The sequence below is a fragment of the Felis catus genome, chromosome C1 (assembly GCF_018350175.1).
Source record: "Felis catus isolate Fca126 chromosome C1, F.catus_Fca126_mat1.0, whole genome shotgun sequence".
In the NCBI taxonomy this organism is placed as follows: Eukaryota; Metazoa; Chordata; class Mammalia; order Carnivora; family Felidae; genus Felis; species Felis catus.
Genome location: NC_058375.1, coordinates 37,707,572 through 37,718,504, shown reverse-complemented (window position 1 = coordinate 37,718,504; position 10,933 = coordinate 37,707,572).

Here is a 10,933-nt window from a genome sequence, read left to right as displayed (position 1 = left end):
GATTCGACAGCCATCACGGAAGGCCTGAACTGCCCATAGGGCCATGTGGGTTTTAGTCTATAGATGCTAAGGAGCCAGGAAAGGCACTGGGACAGGAGAGCGGCGGCGTGGTTCACAGGAGTCTTGAGCTGGACAGGGATGCGGCAACAACTCCTGTATCCGAAAGCCCGTCTGTCCAGGCACGGCACCTGCTGCTTGCCCCAAGCCCGCTTCATTTCGTAGCTGAGTCTCAGGGCGTCTTGTCCACGAGAGCACAGCTACGACACGGTGGAGCAGAACTTGCACCCGGGACTGACTCCAGAGCCCACTACCGCCCCTTCCCTGTGTGAGCTGCCTCCAGGGGTTGAGTTTGAGATCATTGGGAGGTGGAGGCTCCCTGCCTTGTGCGTGGAGTGTGAAGTCAGCACTGGAACCTAGCTCCTCATGGAGACTCCCATGCTGTGAACCTGGGGAGTGGAGGGTTGAAGCAGGTGAAGGAGGGGCCCAGGAAACGGGATCTGAGACACGGAGGAGGAGAGCCTGGCCCGGAGCTCCAGGACATCTCCAAGGCCCTTGGCATGACTTCTGGGGCGGGCGCCCTCTGGTCCCGACCCGGGCGCAGCGTCCCGGGCCGAGGAACCGGGACCTCAACGAAGTCCTTGATCCGGTGAGATAAAGAAACGGTCCCGGAGCGGAGCGGGTGGAGCACGGAGAGCCGCAGAGACAGGACGCGCGAGGCGGGCGCGGCGAGCGCCAGGAGAGTGCTCCGAGGTGCGCCGCCTGCCTCGCCGCGCGCCCCACGCGGGCCAGCCGGGCGGCAAACTGGAAACAGCTGCGGAGGTTTTGGGTTTCCGCCCGGCCTCCCCACCGGCCCACCCGAGCAGTTCCCCTTAATCCCGCTCTCTCGGGAAGCCGCGCTGTGAAAATCCCCGCCCCGCCCGCGGAGGTCAGCCCCGGGCGGCGGCGGGGCGGGAGGGACGCGGCCCTTGCTGCCGGAGAGGGAGGGACGCGGTTCTGCTGCCGGGGTCGCCGCCCGCCTCGGAGCCTCCGCTTCCTCGCTTCCTCGTCCCGTAAGCGGTACTAATACTGTCTCCCTCGCGGGAGGGTCGGTGTGAGGGATGCAGGGAAGGTTCCCGAGGCCCTCCCTGGCACCTGGCAGGTGCTCCTAGGACTTTCAGGGCCCCATCAGGGCTGTGATGCGTCAACCCGCCCCCCCCCTCCGGGGGCACGTTTTTCAGCTTCTCACAAACAAGTCCTAAGGGGCTAGTAGTGGCCCTGCTTCCCATTCTCTGTCACTCTCCCAAGCCTAGAGTTGGGGTGTGTCCCAGCCCGTCCCCTGGAGTACTGATCCAGTGGCTTTCTCCCACAGGGCGTGAGTCACCACTCCAACTCTTCAGGCACTTCCTGAGGCCCTAGTGTGTGCCTGTCCCATGCTGGATCCCCCTCAGTACCTACCCTCAGGAACCTAGAGATAGAAATCTGGTCAGCTGGGTCACAGGGCTTTGACTCTGGAGCTTGGAGATCAGATAGGGCTCACTGCCCCCTCTGAGTTTAAGATTCAAGAGCATCCAGGCTAATTCATCCATCATCCAGAGAGGGCAAGGGACTTACTCAGGGTCACACAGCAGGTCTGAAACAGAGCAGGGCCTTTGGGCCATGCCTCCTGCTCTCCAGCCAAGTTTTGCTTTGTTTTGTTTTGACCACTGGGCTGTCTCCTCCACTCCAAGGGCCAAATTGGGATTTAAGTCTCTGCACTAGCTGGCAGTGAGGGCTGCTCCAAAAGTCACTCGCTTGGCAAGCCTTTCCTGAGCCCTCTTTGCCCCCAACCCTGGGCCTGGAGACACAGTGGGAGCAGCTCGGGCTAGGGCAGCAGGCGCAGCGGACAGCCCCTGGCAGGGAGGCAGCACACAGGGTCTACACAGCCTCCCTCAGCACTGCCGTGGACCCAGGTGAGCGTTAGTCTAGGACGGTGGACCTCTGCGGGCCTCTGGCAGCCCTGATACCCTGACCCCTGACCCCTGAGAAGGGCTTCGGCTGCAGCTGGCCTCTCACCTCCAGCCCTGAATCTCCTCCCACCTCCCTGCCACCCACTTCCAAGGGAGTGGACACGAAACTGCCAGATAGAGAGAACGAGGTGCCTGTTCCCCCGACCTCCCCACCTCCGCCTGGCTCCCGGGGGCGCACACACAGCAGACTCTCATGTCCCACATGGAGGGCCACGCACAGGCTCACATTCGCCTCACAGTCTCACACACACGCACGGGAACACGCTCACGTGGACACAATCATTGCCGTGCAGTTTCACGCGCCTGCAGACGTGCGCTCGCACAATCTCACGCTCACCTACGCTCAGTTCCACGCGTGTCCTCTTGTCCACACACACGTAGCCTCTCTCTTACACACCTGTCTCACATACACTTTCTCTACGTATAAAGGTCCCTGGGTGCCCACGGCCAGCACGGTGAAGGGTGACCTTGACGCCTCTGACAGCCGCCCGGGCTCCCAGCAGTACACGGGGCCCGGCCCTGCCTGGCCTTCTCCACCCCTCAGCGGCTGGCCCCTGTGGAGACAGCTCGGGGTGGGATTTACAACAGCAGGGTATGTGGCCAGGCAGCCCAGTCCCAGGCCAGATGCTGGCCTGCTGCTCCATGGCTCCCCAAATGTGGGCTCCTCGTTCTCCCACAGGCTGAGGGCTGGTGACGTCCCTGCAGACGCCCCTCACTGTTCCCCATCCTGCCCTGCCCAGCAGCCTGCCGGCCAGCCACCCAATGAAGGAGAGAAGTCATCCTCACACCTCCCCCGACCCCGCCTCAGACTCACACCTAGCAGTCCCCCCTCGCCTGTACCGGAGCAGCCTTCCTGAGACCCACGGTGAGCACGTCACCCCCTGGGCCACACGCCATCAACGGCACCCCTTCTGTGCCGGGCAAAACCCAAACTCCCTACCTTGGCATTCCAGGTTGTCCCACGCCCGGCCCTGTCTGATACTTTCCCCTTCCCCGTTTCTCACACGTGCACACTTTCAAAAGCAGGGTCACCGCGAAGGTGAGGGAGCCTAGGTTTGGGGACCCTCACTTGCACAGCTCCTGGGGCGTTCTTCCCCCAGGGTCACGGGAGGAAGCGGGGGCCCCAGCCGCACACAAGAGGCGCTGGGCTCAATTCCTCCATCTGAACACTGGGGAGAGCCAGCCACGAGGGCCTGCCTACTTACAGAGCTGGTGTCCGAGTACAGTGATGGCCTGTGAAGTCCCGCGCACACGGAGGCATAGCTCGCGGTTATTAGGAGCTGCGAGCAAGAACTTGTCCCTTGGACGGTGTCCCCTGCATGAGCCCTGGGCTGGGGTGAGGACCCCCGGCGGGACTCAGCTCCGCCGTCCCCTCACCGAGCAGCTTCAAGTGGGCCCGCTCCTCCTTTACTCACTCTGGGCCTCAGTCTCCTAAACGGCTCAAGAGCAAGGTGCTCCTGGACAATCTGTACTGTTTCTTCCACTTTTTTACCTTTCTGGCATCCAGGGATCTGTGTCGCAGGGGAGGTGAAGGAGATGAGCCCTCGGATTACACACCCCCCACTTCACACAGGAGGTCACCTGCCATTCGGCCGCCAACTGCCCACCCCCACCCCCACCCCTATTCCACCTGTAGGCCCGGGGCAGGCACTGAGTTTGTAGCGAATGCATAAGCAGGCACCGTCCCTACCCTGAGCAGTCCATAGTCTATCAGGGAAGGAGAAAAACTGAAGAAGGAAATTACAAATGCACAGAATAGTATGGAAAAGTGCAGAGGGGAGCCTGGGTGGCTCAGTCGGTTAAGCGACTGACTCCCGATCTCGACTCAGGTCATGGTCTCTCAGTTCCTGAGATGGAGCCCGGTGTCGGGGCTGATAGTGCCAGAGCCTGTTTGAGACTCTCTCCCTCTCTCTCTCTGCCCCTCCCCCCCACAAATAAATAAACATTTTTTTTAAAAAGGAGAAAAAGTGCCGAATGTGACTGGAGCTTGTCACAGGCAGTCCTCTCCGGGCGTGAGGTGTCAGAGAAGCCCCTCCCCCCACCTCTCCTTGGCCCTGGAGGAAGTTATGCTTAAGGAGACCTGAGAGGTGGATAGAGCCTGGTGTGAGGGGAAAGTACGGGGAGAAACCTAGGACGTGCAGAGAAGGCTGTGTGGCTAGAGCAGGCGAGAGAGGAGGAATCCTGGCAGGATGCAACTAGACATTGGTGGTAGGAAGCTGAGGGAGAGTCCACGGGCTGGCTCTGTTGCTCCTTGAACAGGAGGCTAGGACGTCTGCCGGGAACGTTCAAGTTTGAAGAGCCCACTAGGACTGCAGTCTGCATTTGGCCATTGAACCATAAGGTAGAGTGCTCCATTACACCCTATTGGTTCCTGCTCTCTCCCAGGCCTGTGTTGGGCACTGGTGCTCCTATGGAAAGGAGGGCTCTGAAGACTTCTCTCTGTTAGTTTATTTTCATTTATGAGAACAAGAATGGAGACCTGGCCCCTTTATAAATGCATGACAAACAGTCCACGGTGAACAGTTGTACAAGTTGTTCACTGTCCAAACACCCTGCCAAAGGGGTGAGTAGAGGCTGAAATTCAGCTCTTGCTCTGTTCCCCAAGTTATGTGCCCTGCCATGAGGCTGTAGCTTCTGAAAAACAAGAGGGCGGGGTGGCGGGTGCTCCTCTTTCCAACTTGAACTATGAGCATGCTGGGCTGTGGCTGCTCAGGGACACGTGTCCTAATCCTCCTATGGTGTGTGGGTACCACAGGCGCTGGGAGTGAGTCAAGAAAGCTAGAGACGCACCTCTTTCCCAAAGGCTGTAAAAAATGAGAACTATATCAAGGCAGCTAAGCATCTCCCTCAGGAGAGAGGTGTGAGTGTAGGCTGGAGGCTTTTTATGGAAAGAAAGCTCTTTAGCACCCAGGATGAGGGCCCAAGAAATAGGAACCCAAGAAACCCTCCAGTTTAGAGTCTCTTGTTAAAACCGGGAGGGACCCCTGGGCCATCTTATTTTGTCTTCTCGTTCTTTCATGAGAGACAACAGAGGACCAGAGAAGTTATGTGGCTTCCCTGAAGTCACCCCGAAGTGTTCAGGACAGCGCTACAAGCCCTAACTTCCCAGAGCTGAATTTCTCTACTGCATCCCTGCCTGGCCCATCCCAGAGAACTCTCATTTAAGGCTTCTAGGGCAGGGGCAGGCCTGTGCTTTCCAGGCCCACCACAGGCATATACATACACACATACACACTCACATGCACGATTCTGGTGGCTTGGTGACTGCCCCCAGCACAGGATAAGGGCCAGGCTCCCTGCTCACCAGACTCTAAACCTGAGTGGTTTCCAGAACGTCTCCACCGCATCCCCTAAGGGATTTCTGTTTGATTTTGCTTTTATCTAAATATGTTCCTGTGCCTTGCCTCAAGGGAAACTTAGTAGCGCCCCTCCCAGGAGGCTGAGAGGCCCACAGGGACAAGCTGGGCTGCCCCAGGCAAAACTGCCAGGTGGGGAGGGTCCCACGGAGAGGAAAGGATGAGACCACCTCAGGCTCCTCGCCAGCACCCAGCTCCCTCCTCACCACCTCCTCCTTTCCCCAACCTGGACCCACACCAGTCTTTCCTCAAAAGGGGCTGATGAGAAAGGAACGCCTCGATCTACCTGGAGACCTGCAAACCTCAGATGAGCTGCTTTCTTGGTGGTATTGAGGCTGCCGGTGTTTTTAAGCAATGGTTTTTTCCTCCATCTCAGCCATTTTTCTCCATTCTCTTTACCTCTTTATTTCTACATTGCAGAGTATCTAGGAGGCTAGAACAAAGACCCTGACCACCAGTCAAGGCCACCTAGCTCACAACAGACGAGGGACTGCCAACACATGGGTATTGGCATTTAAGAAATAATACCAAGGGGCGCCTGGGTGGCTCAGTCGGTTAAGCGGCCGACTTTAGCTCAGGTCACGATCTCGCGGTCCGTGAGTTCGAGCCCCGCGTCAGGCTCTGGGCTGACGGCTCCGAGCCTGGAGCCTGCTTCTGATTCTGTGTCTCCCTCTTTCTCTGTCCCTCCCCTGTTCATGCTCTGTCTCTCTCTGTCTCAAAAATAAACGTTAAAAAAAAATTTTTTTTAATAAAAAAAAGAAATAATACCAAACGTTACATGCATGACTTAATCTTTTTAATGTTTTTATTGTAAAATAACAGGAACCCACACAAAACAAACATATAGTGAAATGAATCACTATAAGGTGAACACTCTTGTAACCATACGAAAATCAGGAAACAGAGCAGGGCAGCCCCTGCCCCTACCCACCAGGAGCCATCTGGGTGCCTCGTCCCAATCACAGTCTGCTCCAAAGTAGCCACTTCACCAAGAGTAACCACAATCCTAACTTTTATAAGAATCACTTTCTTGCTTTTCCTTATAATGTCATCACTCAGAGCACATCCCTAGACAGTCATTTAGTCATGCCCGTATATCTCTCCTTGATACGTCTTTAGGTCTCTCTTAATCCCCAGCTGTCCCCCTCCATCCCTTACTTCTCTTGACAATGTATCCGTAGAAGAATCATGACTTTTTCGGGGCGCCTGGGTGGCGCAGTCGGTAAGTGCCCGACTTCAGCCAGGTCACGATCTCGCGGTCTGTGAGTTCGAGCCCCGCGTCGGGCTCTGGGCTGACGGCTCAGAGCCTGGAGCCTGTTTCCGATTCTGTGTCTCCCTCTCTCTCTGCCCCTCCCCCGTTCATGCTCTGTCTCTCTCTGTCCCAAAAATAAATAAACGTTGAAAAAAAAAATTAAAAAAAAAAAAAAAAAAAAGAATCATGACTTTTTGACCTGTAGAGTTTCCACAGTCTGGATTTTACTGATTGCATATTCACCATGGGTATCTGGCCTCTGTTTTTCCTTCAAATTGGCCGCTGGATCCAGCGCATAGACCAGGCTCAGTCTCAGACTCCCTTGGCAAGACAATGGGTGGGGTTGTGCTGTTTCATCAGAAGCTCAGAATGTCTGGCTGTGTCTCTTTCTGGGATTGTTACCAGCCATTGCAACTCAATGTCTAGATCCATTCCTTCCCATGTATTACAAAATGACAGGTGATACCAGCCTTTGTCTTTTATTTCTCATTCATTCATTAGTTGGAACACTTCTATTAAGACCTAGTCTTGATGCCTTGATTTCCATTCAAGGTCAAGGGTTTAGGGGCTGGGCGGCTGGGGGGTGGGGGTTGCGGAACATGGGTTTCTCAGGGTTGTGGAGGGGCAATTATGTAACACGTTTAATCTCAAAATCTCTTAGCAGTTTAGGATATAAGTCCTGGAATTACCTCTAAGGTGAAGTCCACCCCAGTTACCCTGAACAAGAAGCCTCCCTAAGAGCTGGCTGTTCAGCCCCTGCTTCCACACTTCATGGATCAGGAAGCTCATGACTTTCCAACTCCACCCAGCCCACCCTTGGGGAAATCCCACTGTGAGGTCCTTCCTCCTGCTTTAGAAGTGCCTCCTCGCCCCTCCCTCTGGGCCCCACAGGGCAGGTTGTGCTCACTCCACCCTCCAAAGTCTCCTCCCCCAGGAAGTCTTCCAGCTGTTCTTCTCCCATATCCTCCTCTTCTGGCTATAATTTCACATAAAATCCATAGCTGCAGAGCGGTGATTGATGTTTGCTCAAAATTCCAAAGCAGGCTTATCTACAATTTTCAAACGGCCAACAACCATTTGGAGGTGATCGGGTCCGCTTAGCCAAACAGTAATGCCTCGCCTCCTAGCCCAGTCTCACCGCAGACCCTGCCGACCACCACAAAGGAAAGCCTATGGGTGGGCCTTCCAGTGTGTAACCCCCTCCACCTCCACACCAAGAAGCCACATTTCACAGGCACCCAGATGTAAGACAGCAGAGACGGATGAGGCGGCCAAAATACCCTCTTCTCCTGGCGCTTGGCAGAACCGGAGAACATGAATCAAAAATGAAATCGACACAACACAACAAATGTGGGTCAAACTGTACTTGAAAGCTGCCTTTGAAAGGGAGGTCTTGAAGCCATCATCTTTCCTTCTCCTCTTGAAACCCCCACCGTCCCCCTTGGTTAATGACATCATCTTCCACCCAGACTCTCCAACGCATAACCTGACTCATCCCCAAAGCTTCCCTTGCCCTCAGCCTCCACTTTCAATTACTCACCAAATCCAGCCGTTAGGCCTCAGGAACATCTCTACAAACATGATCGACACTTTTCCACTTGCTTTGCACTAGCTGTCCCACCAACCTAGAATGTATTACCCATCACCCAACATTTCTGCTAACACAGCAACCCCAGCCTTTAAAAGCTCAGTCCAGGGCCACCTGGGTGGCTCAGTCGGTTGAGCGGCCGACTTCGGCTCAGGTCATGATCTCACGGTTCGTAAGCTCAAGCCCCGCGTCAGGCTCTGTGCTGACAGCTCAGAGCCTGGAGCCTGCTTCGGATTCTGTGTCTCCCTCTGTCTCTGCCCCTCCCCTGCTCATGGTCTCTCAAAAATAAATAAATGTTAAAAAAAAATTTTAAAGCTCAGTCCACAGGTCACCATCCCAAGAAGCTATCTTGAGTCCTGACCCCTTCCAAAAGCAACCTTCTCTCCAGAAGACTCTTGGGGCTGGATTTATGGATTAAATGAGTGACTTCACTAATTCCATACACATTTCTTAATCCCCTCCTGTGCCAGACACTATTCTAGGCACTGAGGATCTAGTAAAGAAAGCCATAAACAAAATCCCCATTTATGATAGCAGAGTCAGGCGATGCATAACACAAATGAATACATTAGACAGTATATTTGAAGGTGCTGTGGAGAAAAGGAAATAGAAAAAGAAGGTGGGGGTGGGAATGAGGCACCTCTCCACAACTGTGACACTTGAGGGAAAGACTTGAAGGAGGGGAGGAAGCGGACCTATGCAGGGATGCGGACAAATGCACGAAAGAGGAAATTAAGGAGTTAACAAATAATTGAATCCAGTGATGAATGAATGAGGGACTCGCAGAAGGAACAAATGGGTAGATGTGCGGATGAGGAGGTAGGAACTGTGTCTAGTTTATTCGTTATAATGAAGTGAATTGGTCGAACGACATTGGCTGGAAGTAGAACACCAGCTATTTCTGACTTGCTGGAGCCCATCTGGGACTTGAACATGTGCCTAATGAACTCGTGAAGTGGTTCCAAGGGCCTTTCTTCTCTTTAGAGGCCTCTGGGGGTTCTGCGGGCTGCGCTCAACTCACAGCGGTAGGGGCTGGGCCAGGCTGGTGGCATAATAGTGAGCGCCTTGGAGGAGGAGGGCACAGGGCAGGGCTGCAGGGCCGAGTCCCGATCTCGCGGCCCGGGTGCTCAGCTGTCCAATACCCCCGGTCCCCTCCTCCTCGGGGTGGGGAGGTGGCCCTGCATACCTGTGCCAGGCAGCCATGCTCTGGGGCGTACCAAGTACCAGGAAAGGGAAGGTGCCGCGGTAATTTCTTCTTCAGTCCCAAGAGGAGGCACAGCAAAGCAGTCCCAGTGGACTGGAAGGGTGATTACTTAGGCTAAGAAAAGAATGGAGACATTTGACTTCCTCAAAATTAAAAACTTTTGTGCTTCCAATGACAGTATCAAAAAAGTGAAGAAACAACGCACAGAGTGGGAGAAAATATTTGTAAATCATATGTCTCATAAGGCACTTATATCTAGAACACATTAAAAAAAACTTTGAATTTCATAAATAAAAAAAAACAAATAACCCAATTTTCAAATGAGTGAAGGACCTGCAAAGACATTTCTCCAAATAAGATACACAAGTGCCAACAGGCACCTTAGAAAATATTCAATTTGGGGGCGCCTGGGTGGCTCAGTCGTTAGAGTGTCCGACTTCAGCTCAGGACATGATCTCGCAGTTCATGAGTTCGAACCCCACATTGGGCCGCTGCTGTCAGCACAGAGCCCGTTTCGGATCCTCTGTCTCCCTCTCTCTGCCCCTGCTTCACTTGTGCCCTCTCTCTCTCTCTCTCAAAAATAAATAAACATTAAAAAAATTTTTTTAATATTCAGCTTCAACATCAGGGGCGCCTGGGTGGCTCAGTTGGTTGAGCGTCCAACTTCAGCTCGGGTCATGATCTCACGACTCATGGGTTCAAGCCCTGTGTTGGGCTCTGTGCTGACAGCTCAGAGCCTGGAGCCTGCTTCGGATCCTGTGTCTCCTTCTCTCTCTGCCCCTCCCCCACTCACTCACAGGCGCGCGCTCTCTCTCTCTCTCTCTCTCTCTCCCTCTCTTTCAAAAATAAAATAAACAAAAAAAATTTTTTAAATATTCAATATCATTAGTCATCAAGGAAATGCATATCAAAACTGTACTGTGATACCACTTCATACCTACTAGGACGCCTGCACTCAAATATCAAACGCTAATAGTTGTCGGTAAAGAAATCAGAACCCTCACACACTGCAGGTGAGAATGTAAAATAGTGCAGCCAGTATGGAAAGCAGTCTGGCATTTGTCCAGAAAGTTAAACCCAGAGTTATCATTTCTGCTCCTAGATATCTACCCAAGAAAGATGAAAACATATGTCCACACAAAAACTTGAACATGGATGTTCATAGCAGCATTGCATGAAAAGTACACCCAGAGAGGAATAAACAAAATGTGGTATATCAATTCAAGGGCTATCATTCAAGGATAAAAAGCAATGAAGTACTGATACGTGCCACAACACGGATGAACCTGGAAACCTTTAGGCTAAGTGAGAGAAGCCAGTCACAAAACACCGCATGTCGTGTAATTCCATATGAAATGTCCAAAAAAAAACTCCGTCTAAAGAGACAGGAAGTCGATTCGTGGTTGTTTAGGCCTGAGGGGGTGGGTGAGTAGAGAGATGTTAGGAAAAGGGTACAGGGCTTCTTTTCGAGGTGATGAAGTGTTCTAAAATGGGTTGTGGTGATGGTCGCACATACTGAGAACCATTGGCTGGTCCACTCTAAGTGGG